The 25,655-nt window shown below is 40.5% G+C and overlaps 1 protein-coding gene across 1 annotated transcript in view; it reads right to left on the bottom strand.

Moving 5' to 3' along the window:
- The window catches only part of LOC129199252 (leukemia inhibitory factor receptor-like), a 91,022-nt gene extending 90,277 nt beyond the window's left edge, over window positions 1–745 (bottom strand). Inside the window, exon 1 of the mRNA XM_054809423.1 lies at window positions 439–745. The gene's annotated coding sequence lies outside the window, so the exon portion shown is untranslated. The remainder of the gene's footprint in view (window positions 1–438) is intronic.
- Between the last annotated feature and the right edge of the window lie 24,910 nt (window positions 746–25,655).

Genomic DNA, 25,655 nt, shown 5'->3' on the forward strand with positions numbered 1-25,655 from the left:
CCCATAATCTAAATGCACGTTAAAAGGGAGCCGAACAACAGAGCCCTCTAATTGCCTGATCTAATTGTCTGACCAAAGAGTACCAATTTAGGATAACAATAGCACAGGGCAGAACTTGTTAGCTAGTACATGCTGTCCCCAGACCAGCAAACCAGTGAAAAGAGAAAAATAAAGGAGTGTGTATTTATGTCATCTTCTCTATTCTTTTTGCTAGGACATAGAAACCTCAGGCACCCAAGGGAGCCCAAGACCTTCAGGACAGCTGCTTAACTTGGCACTTTAAATTGCAAGCCAAGCGTATCAGCATTTGTTTGGTGAAATTTCTGAGAAACAGCACTGACCAGAGCCTCTCTAGGTAAACTGAAAAGAAAAATCAGGTGGAAAGAGAAAAACATGCTAGTGCTTTTCTAGTGAACTCATAGGCAAGTTTAGACTTACCCTTGAGAGCCAGCCAGGTGTTCCTGAGCTTCTGCAAGGTGTCAAGAGATCTCTGCTTTTGCTGGAAGCAGCAGGAATGAGGAGGACTCCACAGGAGACAGGATTACAATTCACCATTTGGTTTTCTTTTCTCTGTTCTTTTTGGGGAGTTTTTCCTTCGGTTTTATCAAGCACAAGACTGCCTTCTTGCCTTTGCCATATGCTGGGCATCTGAGCTCTCCAATAGCCCTTTGTTGTGTGAGGAGGAGAAATCTCTGTATAAACATCCAACTACAACATAAAGCCCATCTGAGGTAATAACTTGGCAGAAAGACTCTCTCATGAAAGAGGAGTTGCCCCAACCTAAAATGTCTCTACCACATAGGGTAGAGAGTGAAGGGTGTTTAAAGTTAATAACTCACTGTGTAATAGTTAACTTGCAAAAACGTGATTGTTCATATCTGAAACAGATTGCCTTAAGGGGAAAAAGAAAAAAAAAAAAAGAGATGTGGTGTGCTTAACCCTCTCTACTAACGGTTAGTAAACAGGGGAAAGCTGTATGTAATATATAGCTTTATTCTGTAGAAATAGTTGCATCATGTATATATTGTGTATTTATTGTGTATATGTACACAGCAACTAAATACTCTCATTAAGGACATGATCTCAAGTTTACTGAAGTCCATGAAACTGCTATTGGCTTAAATGACTTTGGATAATTACTAGACCCAAATACTTAAATTTAGAAGTCTCCAGTAATGCCCATAAAATAAGGACTTAATTAAGGCTTCAGGCTTAAGTAAGACTTAAAAGAGGCACAAGCACTCTGAAAGTCTGGCTCATTTCTTGAGGCACATTGTCTCAAACCACGACTTCTCTTCTAGTTCTACCCGAAAGACTACCTCACCTATTTGAAAAACAATCCAAGGCCCATGTTGTTCTTCGCCGTGACACTGACTTTCATTCACAACCAAGTAAATAAACTGCACTCCGTGTTTATCCCTTTCTATTTTTCTCTGTTCTGCTTGCGTGTGTGGGAATGTGTGTATTTTCATTTCTTTCTTTATTTTGTGATCACTTTGTGCTTGCTGAAGCCACAGCTTTCAGAGTCAAACCCGAGTATTCCCAGTATAGTCAGACACTATTCAGGGAACAGGCAAGCTTTTGCTCTCCCTGTTCAAGGAGATTAACTATATTGTCATGTTTCTGTATCATAATTTCTTTTCCAAGTACAAACAGTAGTTTGCTCAACCACTTGCCAGTAGATGGCCATCAGTTTCATCTCCCCCTTCTCATCTGAGAAACCTGTGCCATCCTGCCAGCGTAGTTCTTGGTATCACAGATGTAGGAACAACTACAGCTGTAGGATTCTGACTGTAAAAATGGGCCTGCATTACTGTATATACAGGCACACATAGAGTTATATATTTGGGAGGGAGAAAAAAAAGGAGAAAAAAGATAAGGCTATTAATCTCTGCAAAATTTAAAACTTATCAATATCTTTAGGTATTTAGGTATCAGTTACTTCCTTAATAATGCCAAATATGGGCAAAGGGTGTATATATATAAAAATTGGACACATTTATTTGGGTCCTTCCATTGTCTAATTGTTGCTCCATGAAACTTAAAGCATAGATTATAAAGGAATGGCATAGACTGTAATGAAACCCATTTTATTTTTGAAAAACAAAACACTACAAACTGTCGCCAGTCCCAGAGTTTGTTTGAGATCTAATAGAACTTATTCTTTCACTCCTTCCTTAAAACAATGATAAACTGGATTTTGTTTTGTTCAGGCCTCTACTTCAACTATTTAACTTTCCTTTCTTGCAGGAGGCTTTGGAAATGTTTTACCATTAATAGATCTAACTTTTAAACTAAACAGAGGCAAATTTGTCTCTAAAGTTACATTCTTTGGAAGAAATGAATGAAACTTTCATGAGGAGTGAATGAGGATCACTCACTCATGATTCACGCTTCATGAGGATCTATGCAGGTTGCTCTCCACCTCATGTTCTTGTTCATGTGCAACACTCTCTACATCAGATCTGTTAGCAAAGAATATACATCTAAACAAGCAAGTCCTCCGTAAGACTGCCTTTGGTAAACATATGCGTTAATATGACTGAGTAGAGAGATCTTCACACTAAAATACTGATCTGACACCTACATCTCTTAGTAATATGGAGGACCTGGGATGTCAAGTTTGCACAACATAACATACTGAGCTAAGCTAGTTCCACTGAGCTGATATATCAAGTCTATGTAAAACCATTTTGGGAAACAGATTTGCCATTTTCATGTCTCCTAGCAGGGTACTCAGCCCAAGAGTTAGGATGCACTGGTTTTAGCTCCATACGAGCTAATAAGAGTATGAAAGTATTCTGTGCTGGAGTATTTTAATGCATTGCAAAGCATTAAAATATTCCACAATAAAGTCTGTACAGTACTTTATGCAGAAAAGAGATTGAAATCACGTCCTTTCAGAGGGTCTTTGAAATGTAGCATAGATATTTTGGGCTTTCCTGTAATCTGAACAGAGTCATTTGGAGAAGTTACAGTGGTAACAGTGCTTTGGATAGATTTTTTCAGGGCACAGTGAGGGCTGGCTGCTCCCGAAGGGAAGGGGAACCAGGACCTGAGCACAATAAATGGATGGCAGAGCAGGGGCCTCATCAGCCGGAGCCCAGACCCCACACTGCCCAAGCAAGGTGAGCAGGACAGACTCAGAGATGGTAGCCAAGTTCAACAAAGGGTCCCGATTATCAGGTGAGTTCATGGTGATACGGTGGGTCCGAGGTCAAGCCAGGAAGTAAATCCACAGGTCAGGACCAGGATCAGATTTGATGAGGGCAGCCCAAGGTGAGACACAGCTCAGGGAGCAGGTCCACAGGGACAAGACAGGTCTGAGAACAAGCAAGGAAGTCAATCTGCAGATCAAGATCAATAGGATCTGCTGCTAGGCTGGGCTGTGGCTGAGCCCGAGTGAGTACTCCTGCAACATACCTCCAGCAGGGACTAAATCCCTGACACGAGCTCAGAAGAGGCACCTGGCTGCAAGGGCAGGGTGTGGGTGGAGGCCACAGGTGAGGCTGGTCCTGGCAATTAAGGCCTATGGGTACACCCAGGGGACTGACAAGATCCAGTCTCAGTAGCCACAGTCTTGAAGATTAGCTGAGTAATTCAGTCTGTTACTCCTGAATCTGTATGTATGAGGAGACAGTTCTTCCTAAATCCATCATCTGCTAGTATGATATTTTATATATAATATGTATATTTTAGGTATAATATGTATAGTATTTAAAATGTGTGTAATATAATTATTTATATAATGAAATTATAATGTAATTTTAATGTAATAAAGGTGTTATCTAATTTTTCCTTAACTATTTTTGTACTGCAGCTTTACTCACTGCTGCTGTCTCTGCCTTCTCCTCAGCCTCACTCACTCTCATACTGACATTATTGGAAGACAATTCATTTTCAGTAGCAAAAGAAATTTTTTTTCTCCATGCACTTATAACACTGTTCTTGGACCCTACCATTATTTTCAGTGCACTGAGCCTATCTGATGTATTGCTGTTCATGGTTGATCAGCCTTGCATCATACAAGAAGGCTCTTCAACCAGCAAATATTTGAATGGAGGCTCCAGCCAAGAACTGTTTCAGAAATAGAGACGCTACAAATGGTCACAGCTATTGCATGCTCTGTTTTCACCACATGCTCTAAAGAAGGGGGTTATGAAGGTATTCGGCCATAACCCTGATAATCAAACAGACTCTCCATGGCAGAAGCACCATAAGTAACACTGCAGCATGGACAAATAGAGAAGAAAATGAGGACTCGGAAGGAAAAAAAAAACAATGAAAGACTATTTTATTTTTCTCTAAAGTTCAAAGAATTTGAAAGCAGGTTTTGTAGGTGTACAGCTTTTAACCCTTGTTGCTTTGTTCTTTCTAGCGTGTCTGGTTTGAGTCTCCAAATAATTAAACAATGTGATACTTCACAGTAGCATTTACAGTCAGCACTCTCATTTCAGGCTCTCATTCAGATTTAACCTGAGCATCAAGAATGTAGAGTCCTGCTTGGGAATTGTTACAAGTATCCCATATTTATTGACGTACAGGTATACTCCAAGATGCTTCCAGTTATAGCAAGTACCATCTCTCTTTAGGTCATGTGTTTCTATGACGCGCACACACAGGGTGTCGGGCATTGGTCTAGAAGACTTTGTGCCGTGCCAGCATGCATGTAGGCTAAAGGTTGAAGGAATGGGAGAACTTGCAGATTTATACCTGTAAGAAGATTTTTTTTTTAACAAAATAAATGGAGGACTTGAGGAGATAGTATATTCTTCTGTATGCACTTGCAGCTGCTAAACCACTCAGAAGGGGCACAGTGGAAAGGATTCTGACCTAAATCGCTATAAAACAGTGGTGATTTCCAATTACATCACACACAGCTGCAGAAAGAAAAGCCAAATAGTGTAAGTGCACCTTAGCTGACTATAGTCAAGCATTTTTCCTGCTGAACAGGACCATCATTTTCACTGGATGGTTTCAACTCTGGAAGCTTGTGGCATTTCGTATGACACAGAGATCATTAGTTCAGCAGTCTTCTGTTGTTAATACATCCCTGAAGTAAAATGATATCCCTGATTCCTTGTTAGGAAATGATCCAGAAAGCTTGTTTGTTCTGGCAGTGCTTTGCATGCAAGTTAAAACTTAGCTACCCATCTCCTCACCCTCCTGTCTCAGCAGATTCTGTATCTGGAAAGAACAATAGCCTGTCAGCTGCTACAGTCTGATGCTTTTTTTTTAATCTGGAGAAATTAGACTTGAACCCACCAGCAGAATGCTTCTCCCACAGCTGTGCCTTTTATTTCTGTACTTACTTAGTCTGGTGATTACATTTTGAGCATGCTTTTTTTAATTAAGAACCATTAGTAATGCTTTGTCTATGCTTAGTATCCCAAAGTTAGGAGAACGATTTCACCTATGTATATACCTCAGTTTCTCATCAGTATAAAATTAACAAGGAATTATGTTAGCAGTTTGATTGTCAGGTAACACATATGCTCCACATAGAGGTTAAAAAAAAAACCAACAAAAAAGAGATCATATACTCATGCTTCTTTGCATTTCTGTGAAACAAGGGTAGGTGGGAAAAGCGAAGTTTTTCCTGTATATGCTGTTGAGAAAACCACTATTGTTCCATGCCCAGAGAGTGGAAGACTACAACGCTGGTAATAATGGTCTCTAAATTGCAGCTGCAATGATGAAGCTTAAATCTTAACGAAAATTTTCTTCTAAGAAAAACAGTGAAGCTCTGGCATGGCTTGGTTACAGAATCCAAAAGTGGAATCTTCACCTTTGGAGGCTGTTAAGAACAGGCTATGCAAATATCTGTTAGGAATGACGAAAGTTCTGTCCTGAGGAAGGAGCTGAACTTACCCCGGGAAAAGGAGAGGGACCAAACAACCTCTAAGGGTCTTTTTGCAGGACTATTTTCTGATTCTTTGCATTTTAGCAGAGATGATTCATGGCCTGAAAAATCTGGCTTATTAATGGAGATTAAAAAGAAATTGATCTAAGTTTATGAAAGAGATTAGAAACTCCATGGGGTCATTGTCTTTAGGATATACCACAAGGAGGAGCGTTCTCATTTACCTAACTGGCAATTTTACCTATCAGCAGTCCAGACATGTGTTTGTGGTGGGACGCTACACTTTCAAAAAATTAAAAAATAAAGTGTGATAAGTAAGTATTACTTATCAGAGAGCTGATGGTATATCTCCACACTAGCACTTGGTGTGGCATTTACTTTACTATTATTGCTTATGAAAGTCTGTCCTCAACTAATTGCCTAAGTCCCCTCTATAGTCAGTGGGGAGAGACAGATGGCTCTTGGAGGTGATAGAGCTCATCATGCTTAGACATGTCAGCCTGTGATGCCTGTTTCTCTGTTGACTGGAAAGGGAACCGACACAAACACCAAAGACTAAAGCTCAAATCATGTAAGACAAATTTCACCCTTGCAGTCTTTACACTGATGTGTTTTCTGAAAAATAGGGTATAGTTCAACTGCAAGGAAGAGTGTTTATCCTTCTTCCTTAACTGCATGAATCAAAATAAATTCTCCCTGGTCTTGGAAAGATTTATATATCAGTCAGTCTTCTGCAAAATATCAGATTAAATAATTACCATGGTCCCATCCAGACTTGAATTCTATTAATTGAAAAAATTTGCAGAGGCCAATTAGATCTCATAGTTTCTACAAATGGGACCTAATGCACAGATATAGTCAAGATCAGATTTTCAAATGTAAGGGCCTAAATTGCCAGTAAAGTTTTTTGCATAACCCTAGAATTTGTGTGTGGTAATGGGCACTAGCATACACAAAAGATTGACAGTATATTCAAATTTCATGGGATTGATTTATATAACACATTCTGTAAAAGACTCGTTGTTCATATAGCTTTCTTGTACAGATAATAGAGCTGAGCAGGGATGCAAGATATTATAATTTACAAGAAGAAATTAAAGTGGCTAGAAACCTCCAAAAGCTAAATTTAAAGAATAGAGAGCATTCATACAAAAAATGTATCTTGAAATAAGCTCATGAAGAGACATCTCAGATTTTTCATAAAACAAATGATCCAAAACACATATAGGGAAGAGCTGCCGTAAGATTCTGATTTATAAACACATGAAAATTAGCCTAAACTTTGCATGTTCATTTTTTACTTCCATTTGTTCCATTTTACTTGTTTCTTTGCTTGTAGGTATTGGAAACAAATGCTTTTAAAATACACTTTTGTTTTATGGACCACAATCGTAGCACTGGAAGGAGAATAGGAAGAACTAAAATGATACAACACCCATGCAGAAAGCTGCTGAGAAATGCTCTGTGGTAGTGAACTCCAGCACCTTTGGCTCCCTCTTTCTGTATTAATGATTTGCATAAGACCGTAAGTATAGCCAGTGCCTGTAAGATACTGACAGTAAGCTGTCAGTGAATCCTCTCTCATCACTGCTCACAGTCCTGTCTCACAAATGCACCAGCTAATGGCTTGTCGGATTAAACGAGCTGAGACTGAAGAGATGGTTACCCTCAGGAAGAATCTAGCACGTGTTTGGCTGAAGTTAGCATCACTAATTTGGCCAGAATGCGTTTGTTTAAAAGTATATTTGAAAAGATCTCATACACAGTTCACCGTTTTGTGGAATCTGAATGAAAAAGACTTCATACACTACGTTTTGTCCTCTCAGAGCCAGATATGCTGTAGTAATCATTAAAACCCATCTGGAGTTAAATGCTGCCTGAGACGATATGCCAGTGACACAGAAGTGGATGCCTTTGTAAAAACCCTACTGGAACATTGTTCTTATGTTCTAAGCAATGCCTCCAAAATAACAAACAGTTTTAGCTCTAGGATGGTATTATCTACAGATTTTCTGACCCTGAAGATGCAGGTATCTGGACAGGGAGTACAACACGGTGGAGACTGTGGGCATACGGCCAGAGTGGAGGAAGCTTCCCAACGTTTCCCAGCCAGCTAGCCTCAACTGACATTTCCAACGCCAGGCCACAACACTGCCTTTCATTCACGCTATGAGCAATAGTTTGTTCAGAAAGCAGTTTCCTTGCCGCACTGTTTGGGGCCAGCACAGGGCAGAACTGGCGGAATGCACTGTCTATACGGGTGGACTGGCCTTATTCACAACCTGTCCACCCAGGCATGCTGAGAATAAATAGAAACAGCAAGGCACACGTGCTAGGGTCTGCCAGGAGGTCAAGAGAGGTTCACATAGCACAATGCAGAAACAGGACAGATTTCATGTGAATCATGCCTTATTTCCCTTCATGGTGAGGCACATGCCTTACTAGAATGTGGACTGCTTCCCGTCCAGCAACCAATGCTTCTTAAGACTTGCTGATGAGAGCAAGTTCCTGTTGCTTTGGAAGAAATTGGTAAGAGAGATGACAAGGTGGCATATTAACTTATCTCAGCATTTCATTTGGCTTCATTTTGCATGAGAGACCTGTTTTACTCAAACATTCAGAGAAGAAAATAAAGTGCCTTGCTGGTACTCTCTCTCTCTCTCTCTCTCTTTTTTTTTTTTTTTTTTTAATTTTGGTCTCTCAAGAGAGCTGTACTGCAGACAGAAACCAGCTAGCAAAGGGCAGAGACAGCAATCAGGAATGATTACACCATACAAAAATGCCAGTGGCATAACATGACTTAACTGTGATTCCACAAATTATAGATGAATGCAGAGGCAGAAAAATCAAAAGCAGAAAACACACTGTACCCTTTATATTCAAATCCCCCAAATTTTACCAAATTCCTCGGACCAATTCCAGACATTTACAGAAACTAGCTGCTGCTTTTTGCACTTCATCTCCTGAGAAATGTGTTTAGGGTAGAAAAGCTGACTGGAGAACTTGAGATTAAACATATACTCATCTTAAAAGTTCAGATAGGTGATATTTGCTGAGACTCAAAGAGCAGATTCCTCCACCAAATGTGTTGATGGAAATGGGTTAGAAGCTGTGTGCAATGAAGACAAGAATGTTTCCAAGGACATACAGAACATTGAGGTTCAAAGAGCTGGAACAACATGATCTCTAAAACTCTGCTCCTATCGAAAAGAGCCATGTGTGCAAAGGCCTGGAGAGGAAGAGGGAGGCATGGGAGCTTGCTTTATTAACTGCCTTTTCTTACTGATGGACTATCAGCATGTGCTTGAGCTGAGACCCGCCTGAATGCCAGAGACAGTGCCAGAAACACAGGGTGTCCTGCTACTGCATGCATTTACCAAAGCCTAGGGAGAGCTGGAGGGTTTCTGCCTCTGAAGCAAACTTATGTAAGACAGGGCAGAATTTTCCTCTTGAATTCGTGAAAAAAAGCCATCCAGAGACAGCTTGCCTAGTCTGTTGTACCTGTTGGACACAGTTTCTGTTCTGAGAAAAACTTCTGGAGGCTTCATCATTTGTTTTTGGTCTATCTAAAGAAGAAGAACTAGACTGTCATATTTTTCTTATAAAAATAATCAAAACCAGCAAAGACCCCAGCTGAAATACTAGCAAATCCGTTTCAGCTTCTCACTTTGCTTTAACTCACCTGATAGAGTTGTTTTATGTTAGTTCTGTGAGCAAAACAAGAACATGCCCAGCCACCTCACAGCCTGCCCTGGGGTGCTGAGGTGGGAGCCTGCAGGCTTACAATTGACACAGGATTGTGTCTGGCTTCATCCTGGACTATATGGCAGAAGTTTCGTCAGTTCAGCTCAATGGCAATCTTTGCCTTTAAACCCTGCTATTGTCCATCCAAAACAGTTTACTACTGCTTGAGAGAGACAAGAGTCAATAATTTTTTAACATGTCCCAGGACCCTGCACTGGCATGTTGCAAAGCATTTCTGTAAAAGGAATGGATGATTCCTCACAACGCTATTAAAAGGTAAGAAAAACATTGCAATCTTTTGTATACACACAGCAAAGGGTGGGATGTCTCAGGTAGTAGCAGAAACATCATCTCTACAGTCTATACATTAGGTACTACAAGAGGCTTAGAAATCTTTATTCTGAGGGCAGTCAGGTACTACTGCTGCAAGTACCTTCTTCCTACACACCCTCTCAAGTGAGTGCTGACGCACACAGATACGTTGCCTCCTTCAGCATCTCCACGTCTTACTGAAACCAGCCTAAGTACAAAGGTATGTCCCTGACAGAAAACTCTCCAAGCTCAAGGGCTTGAGGTTTTCAGGTGAAGGCAAATCTCAGGCAATTCTGGTCCCTGGAAGATATTTGCAGGTTGCTTTCAACTCTGTTTTGTGATGAAAACAATTCTTAAATTGTACTTCCGGAATTCCCCAGAAAATGGAGAAAACATTTCCCACTCAACAGCAGGGTACATAGAATGTCTAGTAACATACCTTGCAATTCCTCACAGTCTGCATAAAAAACACATACATGATGTGTCCTTCAACAACTGATAAGGGACATAACATGAAAAGGTATTATGATTACACAGCTGGACATGACAGGGCCATAGCTTCATTAGCAAGCTGTTAAAATAGTAATGTCAATGCATGTCTCTTCATCCTGTCACGCTGTTCTTACACTCCAGTGTTTTGTCAGCTCAGCATTTTTTCTCTTGAATAATCTTATTAAAAATAAAATGCATGAAATCTAGGTGTAGTCTTGTCTGCAGCTTAAGAAAACCTTTGAAGAGATCACAGAATTGTATCTCATTAACAACCGCATGAAGTATCAAGACCAAAAAGCCTTGGCCAGCCCAACAAGCCCTGCAAACAGGGGTGATGCCACCAGCCAGGAAACATGCAGTGGCCCATCAGGTTGCTATGGTAATTGTTGGATTTTTAGCACTTGGCTCCCATACTCATTTTCAAAACCATCACTGCAACTGCATGACACTGTGAATCTCTCCAGAGATATATGAACTTGTCTCAGTCCGCAAATCACGCAGTTTTTCCTCAGAGGTTCAGAGCTGATTGTAACTGGTCCCTTTCATCATCAGCAGGGTGTGTGATAGATAAATGGCCTAATTCTCACTTGTACCAAAGTGCGTATGCTGTTATAGCCCCTAACATAAGTGTGATGATAAAGCTACTTACAATGGTACAACATTGTCCTCTTCTAATACAGAAACAAGCCTTAATGATACAGCTGCATTCACACTTCAGCCAGTCTAAACTTGGAAGTTTTACTGGCAGAGACATGCTGGTTAAGAGTGTGGGGAAAAAACATCACACACCTCTCTGACGACTGTGCTGGCAGACACCCCAGAGGTGTCCCTAGATAGACAAAACAAGTTTCTGCAGGATAACTGTAGCTGTCTGTGTATGCTCTGCCCACACGAGAAGCAAGGTAGTTCAAATTAGCTTAGCTCCTTTTCACTGAGGTTGACCCTAGGTCTAAAGCCATAGTCGTGCCAGTTTAAAGCCAGTAAAGCTATTGAATTCCAGCAACTGGTGAAGGCAGTAACAGCAAAGTAACTCTTTTGCCAGTGTATGTGTCTTTTCCCCAAGGAAGGAAGTGCACCACGAGAACTACTATAAATAAAGCCAGAAGAGCCTGGGTTATACCTCTTCAATTATAACAGGAAAGTTAAAATAATCCAGAAGTTGGGGGAGTCTGAGACCACTTTACTCTCTGAGTAACGGTGACTGCAGTAAGAGACGCAGTAAGAGGTGCTTTAAGACAATGAATCAAAACCGATGTTAAGCAGATTACATAGATATGTTAAACCACGGGCATTTATCAGGTGGTAGCAATAACACTGTCATAGGAGAAAGTAGTATTGCAGGCTCAAGCAGTGTCAGGGAAGCTATACTCGAACGAAGAAGGGGATTCTGAAGAATGGCAAATTTGGACATCCCATTTGTGACTCAGAAGCTGGGGAGGCTGCAAAAGTCTCCTTACTGCCTCATACAATACTCCGTCATGTACATTTTTCCTCCCATTGTTTTACAGGGCTAAAATTAGTGCAGAGAGTGACTGTGGAAAACGTGTATGGAAATAAGGAAACTTGGCTGAACATGGCTTTGTTTTCCAACTTGTGTGCTGCTCTCTCAATGACAAAAAATCAGAAACTGTTGACTTTACTTCAGACCTTGATCATCCTACTAGACACTGTATTTCTGCAGCATCTCCTGGCACAGAAGAGGGATAAGCTTTTCAGACCAAAGTCAGGCAAATAAGATGTCCAGTGTGGAATAGCCATAAACGTTATGATGGTGTTTCATTTAGTATTTCACTGATGCTTTTTTATAACAAGTTGAGCAACTAAAGATTGCAAGCTCTCAGCATGAGGTTATGTCTTCTCTCCAGATCTCCCCTTGTCCTCCTACTGCCTGCCTTCTACAGCACTTCCCAAACACATCACTTTCCTTCTTCCCAACTCACTCTTTGCCTTCACTGCTCCAACAGTCTCACATGGCTCCTTTCTCCTCAGCAGCACTCACCACTACTACCATAATATTTCTAGAGGGCTGTTAGGGACATGAGTGCACCGATAAGCCTTAATTAGCCTGATCAAGGCTTTATCGACTTCCTAACAAACATGTCCTTCCCTTCCACTCCACCTCTTCAGTTCCTATAAAAATGTCTTCATCATCAGATCCCTTCTTTTTCCATCTATCCCAATATCCTCAAATTCAATGTTTCCTTCTTCCCAGCTCCACAGCAGTCAAAAGTTGAAAATCCTTGTTTTCCCCAGAAAAGCATGCAGCTTAGATTGCCTGGCCATCCTTGGGCTAGAGTTAAGACTATTTTGTGGACCTCAGAAGCACTGCTTGGCAGACATTTGCTGTTGCCTACCCCCGCAGTAACAGCTGTGCTACCACTTGCTTATCTTTTTCTCTGTCTTAGGAGATTTCATAAAACCGGCAGACAAGAGCAGCTTAGATTTGCCCACTTACTTTTTCTCATGTACATCAGGATGACAATAGAGTGGGCCTGCTTCCTTTCAGCTGCCTCTGGCTTTGAACAGAGCAGCAGTCTATGACAGAGTGTTTGTCACTGAAGACACCTGTGCAGCTAGAAACAGGTGAGAAACAGGTATAATGAGACACAAATCACAGTGCATTTATTCAGAGCATGGGAATCTTGCCTTCCTATAGAGGTGCCTAGACTAGATACAGTGTGCTCTACCCTGCCTTCCAGCAGAACAGAGCAGAACATAATTTTCTGATCAAAACCAAACTAACAAACAAACAGAATCTGAGAAGTATCTTTTCAACAAACATTTTCATTTTTTTAAATTTGCCAGGTCTAAGTCTTCCAAACTGATTATTACTCAAAAAGCTGGAGGATTAGAGGAGGAGTTACTGTTACCAAAATGCGCTCTGGCACTAGCTGAAGAGGGGAAAATCCTTACATTTTTGGTTTCATTATCTTCCTCCTCAGTCAGTTCCTTCTTGCTCTCCTCAGTGAAAAACAATGGAATTTATTTAATGCTGTCTGATCAGGACTGGCATAAAAACTACAGCTGAAGAGTCTAAGTAATATATTGCAAGCCATTTTTGGACGACCTAGGTGTGGCAGTCCAAGAATGGCTTACAAGATACTAGCTTTTGGGAACTCCTCTATGCTTCACAAGAAAGCATCCGGACAATGCTCTTAGTGAAATGATTTAGTTTTAGGTAGTCCAGCAAGGGCACAGAGTTGGACTCAATGAGGGTCCCTTCCAACTTGAGATATTCTATGATTTTATGAACTACAGGAGCCTAGGAGTTAAACACTACATTACAGAAACCGCATAGGCTAAAAGGGTTTGCACAGCCTCTTATCAGTGCTGGTGCATGTAGATTGGGAAAAGAAAAGGAGGAAATTAATGATTGCACAATCAATGAAAAGGTGCCAGACAAGCTTTCAGGGCAAATACAAGTCTGTGTTACAGCTCTGTGCACAGAAACCAGTGAAGGCAGAGAATGGTTTGTACAGGGTTTCACTCCCCACTGCCCACAGCTCCCAAAGGCACTTCACTGGGGAAAAGCTGTTTGACAAGGGACACAGGGGTTGACCCTGTTTCAGCACTGATTTCTGTGAAACTATCTGCAGCAGAGAGAGGAAAACCATGCAAGACAGAAGCCCAGGAGGAGAATGCAAAGTCATGTGCATTAATTGACTGAGGGGGTGGAGTGGGCACTTTATGAAGTCCCAATATACTAAAGTCTGCCCTTAACTGCTCAACGAACACAGCAGTGCAGCGCTTTTTGCATGCTCATTTGCCAGTAAGTGTGACAACCAGGATGTCGTATCTCAGAAGGGAGGTTGAATATATATTCTTTTCTTTAAATCTAGCTGATGGCTTTCCTGCAAATTACGAGAAATGCGGCACTTTCCTTTAAAAGCAAAAATGGAAATGGGCTTCTTGTCAGCAGAGAGACACTAGAACTCCCATTAATCTCACTTTCTTGCCACTAAAAAGCAGAGTTCAAACATCCTGCAACCTCTACTGATAGCTAATAACTTGGATCTCAGAGAGCTAAGAATAAAAACCCCCAGAATTCTTACCGGAAAAATCAATGGGGCCCTTCTTCTTAACTGTAGCTTCCGTGCAGTGCGTATATTCAATGTAAAGATTTGCACCCTATTTTGACAGCACTCAATAAAGTAAAAAGCCCACTATAGGCATCTGCAGTATCTACTGCTGGCTAAGTAGAAGAGATTCTATCTTTTGTGTACTGTATGTTCCTAGAGAAGAGCGTCTCCACTGCTATTTCATGTGCCTGTCCAGTTGTTGAACATCAGTCATTCACACTGAGCATTTGTGAAACTGATCCAGTGACAGATGAAAATCCTTCAGTCCCACTGTTAAAACTATTCCTGATTACTTTTTGTATGTACTTTCTCTAACACAAAATCATGTTGGTTAACCTGAAAAATGCACATCTGCTCCAAGTATGTAGGAAGACAAACTATACCAGTAATTATTTCTAATTCATATAGTATGTTTAGCTTTACAAGTGTAACAGAACACTCTAAATACACACACAATTGTTTAAAAAACAGCCAGATCAAAGGATGACAGTGATACCTGAGAACAATAATAAATATAAATGCTGACAACTGCTTCCATAAGAAATAAGTGATCAAATGTTCATAAGAAACAAGCATCAAAGTCATGGGAAGGTAGCCTGACCAAAGCAAAACCATTACAACCTGGGCAATCTTGACCTTTTGTTAATTATTCTTTAAGCCTTACTGCCAGTTCAGAAAAAGCAGATTTTCTGATAGCACGATCCGATACTGATTTGTAATGTGTGCCATGACCCACAGGGTAAACATTGATTTGTGACTCTGGCTTCAATTTTGCTAGCCCTTGACACAGGGAGAAGTCTGACTGCCACCAGTGGGACAGCGTCCTTGAATTAGGAATGGCCCAAAAAAGTTCTGCACACCCAGGGCATCAAATCCACTGATCTGTGTCTGTGGTAGCTTTTCATTCCTGCCAGATGGGAATAAAGTATATTTGCTGAACAGGATCAATGATCTTTCACACACTCACACCTGTATGCGCTTACACACATTTACCATGCTCTCTCCTAGATATTAAACCTAAGCCTTGAACTGAAGGCAGCTACAATGAACAAAAATAAATAATCAGAAATAATGTGGTATTTACATAACAGCATTAACACCTTTGGCCCAGACCCCCCTCAGCATCTCCATGCTACACAATCCACCCTTTCCATATGATGTCCCACAGCCCCCCTGCAGCCTGGTCCATTAGCTGGGCATGCTGTTTCCCATCACACAGCCACTGGTCACAGGGTCTTTCTGGAGAAAGAACATTTGTGTCTGCTCTACACTTGACCTGGATTTAAGAAGTGCTAATGGGACAGTGCTAAATCCTTTCCACCTCCTGGCTGTCATGTATGCAGCTTGAGAGGAAGGTTTATTGAGAGGCACACCACACCCTGGAAATCCCACCCTGGCACAAGCTGCCAAAGCAGGTCCCAGCCCCCTCAGTGGGAACCATGGGGCTGGACTGGGCCAGCTGGTCCAGGTCTCCAGAAGGTACACTGGGGACCTTTAGAGGGTCACAGAATAATTCCACATCTGGAACATATTCCATAAATACTAGGAAAACAAGATTATTTTTCTTTATTTTTAGGCTGCTGTGGTACCTTGCCAGTGTACACCGAACAGCCCTACCTAACTGCTCCATTGTGCAGATTATGTAAGAAGGATTATGCAAATTCTTAGCCTTTCCCATTACCTCACCCTTCCTCTAAAACTGGGGTTTAAAGTTGCTTTGTTTTAGCTAGACTTGCCTAAAAATCAAAGTCATGCTGGTGCAAGTTTGATTTCGAATAACTGCCTTATTATCAGACATCTCTTTCATGCAGACAGCTGTAAACTTAAATGTAAATGTCAATGGAAAGCTCATTCCAGTGCATAGGTTACTTGTTTCATATACTTTTCATTTTATTTATCTACACAAAGTTCATATTTTCCTTTATATGTTTAAGAAATAGGTGTGTCCTTGGTTCTTTCCCTTCACATGAAGTTACACATACACTTGTATATAAATATATAATTTTTGTAATAGTAATTATTTTCCCATCAATTTCAATGATTTCCATTTTAAAAATGAGAAAAAACATTTAAAACAATCTTTAAAATATTTGGAAATAAATGGTTCTTTTATTATGTAAAAGCATTAGGGTGTCTCCAAGGTAATACAAATAAAATAATTTATAGTAAATGAGATTATTATTGCTGGGAAAAGGACCACTTAATGCTGTTTTTCTGTGGGGAAAAAAAAGTCAGAGTAACCCAATAGGGGTGCTCAGAAACATACAGCAAATACTTAAAAGCTTCAAGGATCCAAAACAACAAGTGAAAAAATACATGCTGAGGCAGCAAATTGGAAGAGGATATGTCTGTTCATCCTTATCTTGGGGAGGTAGTCTTAGTGTCCTGAAAATTAAAATAGGAAGTCTATTGTATCATTGTGTTCTTCCAGTTTTATACCAACTGGTCCAAAGGAGTTCTACCAGCATAAATGTGGAGTAATGCAGTGTTGAGCCAAGCGTTAATACACAGACCTGAAATAGAAAGTGTTCGACACTGGGAGGATGTGAATTGCTGTCTGGATATCCCATAAACAGACCTGTGTGGCTGCCCTGAGCAAAGCAGTCATGTCAGGGTAAATTTGGCTCAACATGCTGCTATAGCAATCAACTAGTAATGGCTCAGCTTCCAAAGATAGCTCTACGACAAAATCAGTAACTCAGATATACAGCCACGTAGCTGAACTGTTAAAAATCCAAAATGAGCCTTGAAAATTACAAATAGGTGCATAATACTCACTAGATGTAGACATGCATTTAGAGGTTGATCTGTATTCCCTAGCCTTTTTACTTTAAAGTATGTCAATCTCCTCCTCTTCTCCCACAGATGCCCTCGATGCCCTGCCAAATGTCTCAGCTGCAATTCTCAAGTCAAAGGAGATGATGGCATTTGGAATTTGCAAGATCAATAGTGCAATAGGTTCTGTCCCCTGGATGTTGAAGACCAGTCCCTATCCATTACAAAGTGTATTCAACCTGAACTCAGTCTCATCTCATACTTGCGCTCTCATGTCCTCTGTTCTGGCTCTCTTGGATGGTTCATGAGGCACCATAAGGTTTCAGATGATTTACTACAAAACCCTACAGATCTGTCAAACTTCACACATCTGAGGTTCATGCTTCCTTGCCATTGCTCCTCTGTCTCACCTATTGAAGCGCTATAAGGAAACTTCTCTCGTTTTGACTTTCCACATGCTTGTTAGTGCAGAACGAACTGATCAAAGCACAAGCACATGGAGGTGGAGAAGTATGAACAGGTTCTACTGGATCTCTTCTATCCTTCAGCCTATATGGTGTGAATGTATACTCTAATGTTAGGATTGGCATGTAACATAACCCTCAGCATAACAATTTGCAGTTTGTAGAAAGTTTTGCTCTTTGCATGCAATACAGATGTGAACTAATTAATCCTCATGAGAACGTCATCTTAAAGACAACAAAGCTAAGAGACAGAGGGATTAAAGCTAAAATGCAGTGCAAACATTTGCCAACTAAATAAATGGCCTGACTGACCTCAGAGATGTGCTTGAAAGTTTCTTGGGTGTCTAACAGCTAAGTATCATTTACACTTACAGCCAGGTTTTTAAAGACATTTAAACAGCTCATTCGATTCTAATTTTGAAGTAGGTAGGAATTAGATGAAACAGATCAAAAATCTGGCACTAAGAAATTTGTCCAAGACCACGCTGTCAGGACTGTGAATGTACCAATAGGTCTCAATTGCTCTGAGCAGCCCCACCTGCAACCTCCACCCTTTGCCCAAGGCCCGGGAGCTCCATGCAAGCTCAGACCTGGAGCTTTGGAGTCTTTCACTCCCTACCTGAGCTACGTTGTTAGTGTACCTACCTTCAGCTCTACCTTCTAGATCACTCTTGCACCTATGCTGTAGCCTGTTTTACAGATCTGTCTGGTTCTGTCCCCTGCTGCTTCTGACTAGACTCCCTGGATGGACCCTGGACTTCATTCACCACCTCCCTGCATGTGGAGCTGTTGATGGAACCAGTTATCAGCAGCCTTATTCTGCCCAGCCTGTTGTGCTGTGATGGACCTGTGCTCTGGTGAGGGCACAGTCTGTGTTGTGGTTGCTCTTGGTTTGTCCTGCTTTGTAGAGTGGCCTGCTCTTGCTGCTCCTTGTCACACAAGACAGAGCCCGATCTTAGGAATCCTTCCCCTACTAGAACAAGTGCATGTAAGATCAAAACCAAAAGTAGCAGTCTTTTTTATGAATACTTGCACATTTCTATTCAATCCATTGGGCCAAACTGCAATTTCAGCATCTGCATTGTTAAAGCCAAGAAATTTCCTGAAGTTCTCCTGTACATAATGATACTTACTTAAAGTCAGAATTTGTCCAGAACAGCATATAATCTTATGTAAATGATTAAATGAACAGAGAATATGTCACTGATAAAATAAAAAGTAACAGCTCTATTTTGAAGACCTGTAATATGGCTTCCTCACGTGCTTTTTTCAGGTAAAATCAGATAAAAGCTTTGGGAACATGCAGACCATTAATACATAATGAGAAAATACTCTATGTTGATTACACAGTTGAGAAGAAAATCAGGATAATAGGTAAAAGGAGGGAAAAGAAAAGCACTTACAGAAAAACAAGATGTGAAACATGATCAGAAAAAGTGAAGGCAGTAAGTGAATTAATAGAACCTGCCACAAATGAACAAACTCAGGATCCAATTTGGAAGGTGGAAACAGTAGTAGAGATCAATGCAGTATGTCAACACTTTCTGCCCTATCCATCAGAGCGCAGAGAGTAATTCTGCTGAAATTCAACTGATGAAGAAAAACACATGATTAGAACACATGGACATAGTGACTGCAAAACATCCAAAATGTGCTGCAATTCTTAATGACATAAAAGATAAAAAATCTATAGAGAAAAACGCATAGAGAAAAATGAGTTCAAACACATTAGAAGTACATTTTCAGCTGAGGGCATGTGGGAATTCAGCTGTAGAACTTTCATTAAGTTGAACTGGTGTCATGGTGTAAAGTCCCTGTGCATCAAGTTGCTAATGTACCCTATGAAAAGCAGATTTATACTTTCGAAGGTGCATTGAGGAAGAGGGTGAAAACACTAAATTCACCATATTATGGGCTCTGAACATCTAAAATCTTTTTTCTTGGCACATATATTATTACTGTCAGTCAACTTTGACCTGCATGCTAGCAAATACTGTTTGCAGCAGAGAAAAATAATCTGTATGTTGTTAACCATTCTGAACAGGGAAATGAGTCAAGAAGAAAATACTTCTACTTTTGTCCCTTTCATTTTTTACTCAGGGGATTGTTTTTGCCTTTTCTCATCATGGTCATGAATTTTATTAATGTTCTCTCTATGAATATTCCCCATGTGGAATAAGAGCTCAGCCGAACACTTCAAACTAGGCCCCAGTTTGTCTAGCTAAGTTCAATATACTGACTTCTCCGCTGTGACAACCTAGGGGACTAGTGATTTAGTGGCACCAGAGGATGCCAATGGGAAAAAGGAACGATCCCAAGTTAGCATTCCATTTCATTCTCCACAACAAATTGATGAAGTGTTGGAAAGCGCTCTGACAGGGCTGTGGATTCAGAGAAAGAGGCATCTGAAGTGATTTATAGGGTGAATATATTTAGCACCATCAAGATTTCTTGTTTTTCTCAGGTTACGTATCTGTCTTTATCCTGGCTGTGTTCTCCTATCTTTTGCAGGAATGAAGTGGCCACTGAGAAGACAAATGAGAAAGTTAATATTTGCGATACATATGCCCAATATACAGTGCTTTCAGCAAATGTTTCTTCTCCTTTTAAATGCTTTTATATTTCTTGTGTTTTCTTTCTGATGTGAATATTTCTTTTTAAAGAGCTGAGAAATCAACTTTTATGAGACCAATTATGAAGCACAATACATGAATTCGATGACAGAAGATGATATTGTTACAGGAATATATTTCTGCTGAGAGAAAACTTTTCCATTTCCAGAAAAAACATATTCAGATTTCTGAAAACAAGAAATTGAGAGAAACAACATAATTTTAACCACATGTAGCTAGTGCTAGCCAGTCTGAACAGTCTGGAAGAGATGTGGTTAAATTCAGCGTGTCAGACTGAGTTGTCTGAAAATGGTGCTGGGCACAGCTTGGTTGAATCAGGATTATGATGAGAGATAATTTGAAGACCAATGCCCTTTTGAGGAGAAATTTATGCAATCCCCTTTATGGCCACTATATCTGTGATTAAAGAAAAGAGTTACTCACATCTCTTGCTCATCAGCCTTTCAAGACTACATTACCAAGGTTGTGTGGCACAGGCCCCATTCCCCACTACCATGCTATATAAGTTTAATGATGACTAAAAGGAAGTAGTATAGATGAAAACTTACTCAGAGGAGTGCCTGTAAAATTTTACTGATAAGTTTTTCTCTGGAACAAGGCAAATACCCTGTTCAGGATAGCTGAAGGGTACAGCTCAAATCACTGTTTTGTGAGTGTGTCAGAGCACGGGTCTAATGGAGACATCAGGAAGCTTCTGTGAAGGCTTCCATAGTTTGAGTTTGGCTAAGCTTTAACATTCTTGAAAGGACATCAACTAGGAGAATAAACTTGTTTTAAAGTAGAGAAGGTGATATTATAAGGTTTATAAGCCTCCTAATTACCTGGCTGTTGGATTCAGGCTCACTTTTACTCCAGCAGTGTAGTGGATTTCTGACATGCAACCAGTTCCACACAACTCTTCAGGTTCACAAAAAAGCACTCTCTTTACCAGGGGGTGTGCTTCCTGATTTCTCATCAGCTTCCCAGTCTCCCTGGATCCATTCATTCTGTCAAGTGACACAAGGACAGGGACTGTTCCCATGCCCTGGGCCAAATGGCAGTGTCCACACAGTACAGAGCTGGCTCTGGGTCTCCTTTGTGTTCCATGTGGTGATTATGTGGCTTTAAAACATTTTTTGCATGTTTTTTCTTTCAATTTAAGTTGTCTAAGAATAGAAAAAGGATTGTGTTCGGGGGTAGGGCTTCGGCATATGAAAGCCTATCAGGCAGTATTTCAGAGGGTGCTAGCTGGCACAGGCCAAAACTGTACCAGAGTAACTAGCAACTAAGCAGCAGCTCAGTGTTTGACCTCCTCTCCTAAGCCTGTCTCATTTAGAAACACAAATACAGCCTTAGTGCCTCTCTTCTGCCTTCCCCACCCCATACTGTGTAACGTACTGTTTCCCCACCTGTCTGTCCTGCTCCTGGTATGCAGATTCAGGTAGTCTTCGAGGGGGAGCCATCAAAAGCAGACATCCTCTCTGTTACCTGACCTGCTTCTCCCAGGAGAACGCACAGAGAAGACATAGTAAACTGCAACCCTTGCAGGCTCAAGAAGGGATTAAAGAATATAACACTGAATCTGTCAGTGGTTGTTAGGCACTATCCAGATGCAACCACAGGCTCAGGAAGTCATTAAGCTGCCAAAGACCAGCAACTAGGACAGTATACCAGGCAGCAGGTCACGTTGTTCTAGCTCTTGCTAGGCATCTGTTACCGGTCCCTGTCAGAGACAGGATACTGGGCAAGAGGTCTTGTTTGCTTAACAGGCTTGTCAGCATGACGGTTCTCATTAAGCGGTCAGAGTAATGGTTTGACCTTCAAGGGAGGAAGAGGAAGGGGAAAATAGATTCTTCATCTTGCCTACCACATCATTTTCGGGTAGCAGCATGCCGAAGACATGCTTTGTCTTGGGAAACCTTCACTCCCAATTTCACCTAATGAATACCAAATTTAGTTGTGGTCTTATTTTTGGGGACATTCTGGGGGTTTTCATGTGCTTATAAACACTGGCTTCTTAGGAAGCAAAAGGATTTTAAATACATGAAAGCTGTAAACTTAAATTCTCTCATATAATCTTATTATTTCTAGATGTTTTGCATACAAAGGATGACTCAGTTTTAGAAAATCATAACCTTTTTACAGCCAATCCCTTCCCAAATGCAAAATACATCAAAGAAATTACCTACCATAATTTTTCACTCGCATGCACTCATGCAATGATTCTATGATATTTATTTGGTACTGGGGCACAGCAGAAAAATGTGCATAAAATCATCTTTCAGCATTTAATAATGCATCCATTTATTTTTATGCAGAGATAATTCACCTTTTTTTCACCTGAAATTTTTTAAACAAATTTCACTTAAAAAGACAGACATGAGATTCACCCAAAGTGACATATAACTATCAATTTATAATAATTTTGCTAATACAGGCTTACAAAATCTACACCAGAGCAAGCTGAGGTTTATTTATGCTTCACTAGGTAGTAGTACTTCTTTAGCTGCATAACATTAGGCTACAGGAGCCACAACTAAAACCTGTGGCTGACATGGCCCATGGAGCTCATATTTAATGTGGGAACTTAACCCAATATATAACTGCCTTTGCAAAAAGTCAGAGACTGCTCTTATTGCAAACTGAGAGAACAAAGGAAGGACTCAATGTTTAAGAAAATCAGCTGTTCACCACAGGACATTAGCAGACCTTGCAGGTGACTTTCTCTTTAATATTGACAGATGGAAACATGCTAAGACACATGACGGGGAGTATTTCCTCTAAAAACAGGGGTCAACATGTGGCACAGTGGGGCAGGGACTGGCTGCAGTTCTGGAGCGTGCCTCTGGCAGGGCTCTTTTATTTCAAAGGCAATGCTATGAAGTACAGAGAAATTCTCCCTTCTTGTCCTGGCTGCAACACTGTAGAATGACCACTGTCCCACTCAGGGCCACATGTGCAGATGCTGTTGATTAAGGGAGCACAAATGAGGCCAAACGGCTGCATCTGCTCTGTGGAGCAGGAGAGAGGCCATAGCGTGAGGCTCAGTTCTGTGAGAATCTATTGCATAAAACCCATGTGTATTTCTGTAGTTGGGGGACAGACAGCTAACGGTGTCCTTGATGGGACAGGATTGCCTTGATCACCAAAAATGGAAGAAACAGATTTTTAAAAACATTTTGGTGACTCACTCTCCTAGTCTTCTGTATTTTTCAGAAGGCGGCCATGCACTGAAGGCATCTACCATGCTCCAATTCTTGTGCATTCTAAGAGTCTAGCAGCAAATGTCACTGTCCCCTTGGTTTACTTTCTTTCCCCTCTCTGAGTCTCTGTCATAGGAGTTGCTTTAGGTTTTAGAATTACCAGCCGTAAAAAAGTTAAAAGGAATTGCACTTAACCTTTTCCTTTAACTCTTCATCTAAAATTCTTAACAGGGCTAATGATTAGGGAGGAATAAACAGCAAAGGTTAGAACCACAAATAGTGTAGGCAGGTATTTGTCAGATATCATGCCCATGTATCTCCAACACCTCCAGCTCTCCTGCTCTTGTCCCCAGATTATCTTAACCAGAGGTATCCAAGTGTGCCAGCTATTTACTTCCCTAAGAAGGTATGCAGGAGAGAGCCAACTGATAACACAGTGCATGCCACTTGTCAGTCCAGAACTAGAACAGCATTTCCAAATACTTTGTTATTAATAACTTCAAGTTACCTAGCTGTTATAAGAAATGCAAAGGTCATACCATGTTCAAAGCTTAGTTTTCAACAGACAAAGATATAAACTTCAAGTTAAAAGTTATCAACTTTTCTAAGAACCAGAAATCAATTGATTCATCATTGTCTTTTCTCTATGAAATAAAGATCTTAAATTATACTGATCATAAACAAGACAGCTGGCAATATCAAGTTGTTGTTTCAATTACACTATTACATACCTTAATTTTCTTTTGCCAAATGTTAATCATTCAAGGAGTATTGCTACACTGTTCTGGTTTGTTCCTAGTTTTGGCAAAACACCACCTCCATTCCTGAGAGTAAAATAAGGTGAAAAGGATTGTATTATATTTAATAATTAATTTCAAAAACTTCAAGATTTGCACTAAATGTTGCAATAGGATAATGGGGCAGTCCAAGAATAAAAAAGCTTGTATTGCTTGCATGAAAATCTGTCCAGATTTGGCGAAATCACAAACTAATAGAAATACCATTTATATAAAAGTTTAGGAACAACTGAGCTAGGTCTGAACACAATGCAGTGCCATGCAAACATGGCTATTTGGGTCCCAGTCCAGTGTCTCTGAGTGGCACTGCAATGCATTTACACCCTTTGATTATTGCAGCCTACATTTCTGCACAAGCTAAGTAAAGCCAGCAAGCACCATCCCATTGTATACCTTCAAGCATTTCTGCTAATCAGAGCTGGCAGACAGCCTTATTCTTAAGCAAAAAGTCACACCATTGATTTAAAAAGTTTCATAAACATGCATCATAGGGTCAGAAGGGAAACAGAGAGACAGTGCCACTTGAAAGACCAGCTCAGTACTGCAGCAGGAAAAGACTGCAGTGAACAGATGAGAGAGCTATTTCTCTCTACTAAAACACTAAGAAGCAATGATAAGTAAGCTGTCAATTCTGTATTCTTGGTATGTTACTTCACTACAGAATTTGACAACTCCTTGGCTCCCTGATCACTGCTTCCTCTATGCATTTGGATTAGTTGCTCTTGGTTGGGCTTAGACAAGTCTTGACTATAGTAATGCCCTGTTTGTTTATCACATACAGTCCTGAGAATCAGAAAAAAACAACAAACAAACAAACAAACCAACAACCTTTCAAACTGCAGTCAGTGATATGGTATGATGAACTGCTGTCAATGTTTTACAAAATTTCTTCTGACTCTAGCAGCTCTGCTTTGAACATGGTGACAATGCAAGTTAGCAAAACAAACTCAAGAGACTGCAGACACAAGGAGGGAGACAAAACAAGAAACCTCTTTTATCACATGAGTGCAGAAATTGCTGCCTATATTCCCCTCAAATATGGGATGCTGAAAAAAGATTGAGAGGAGAAAAAACCTTATTTTTCTGTGCCAAATGTTCAGTGCAGCTCTCTAAAATAAAGCAACCCTAAAGATTAGGACAGGTTCTTCATAAACAGCTTCTAAAGTACACATCCTTCTGATACCTTCTGTGTATCTGATACCACAAAAGTTACTGAAACTACTGCCAGAAGAAAGCATGAGGTCATCTAGGTCATCTAGGTCACCTCCCTGCCCATCTACACTGTCTGTGTTGCTCAGTGATACTGGCCTTATT

Source organism: Grus americana, chromosome Z (genome assembly GCF_028858705.1).
Source record: "Grus americana isolate bGruAme1 chromosome Z, bGruAme1.mat, whole genome shotgun sequence".
Classification (NCBI taxonomy): Eukaryota; Metazoa; Chordata; class Aves; order Gruiformes; family Gruidae; genus Grus; species Grus americana.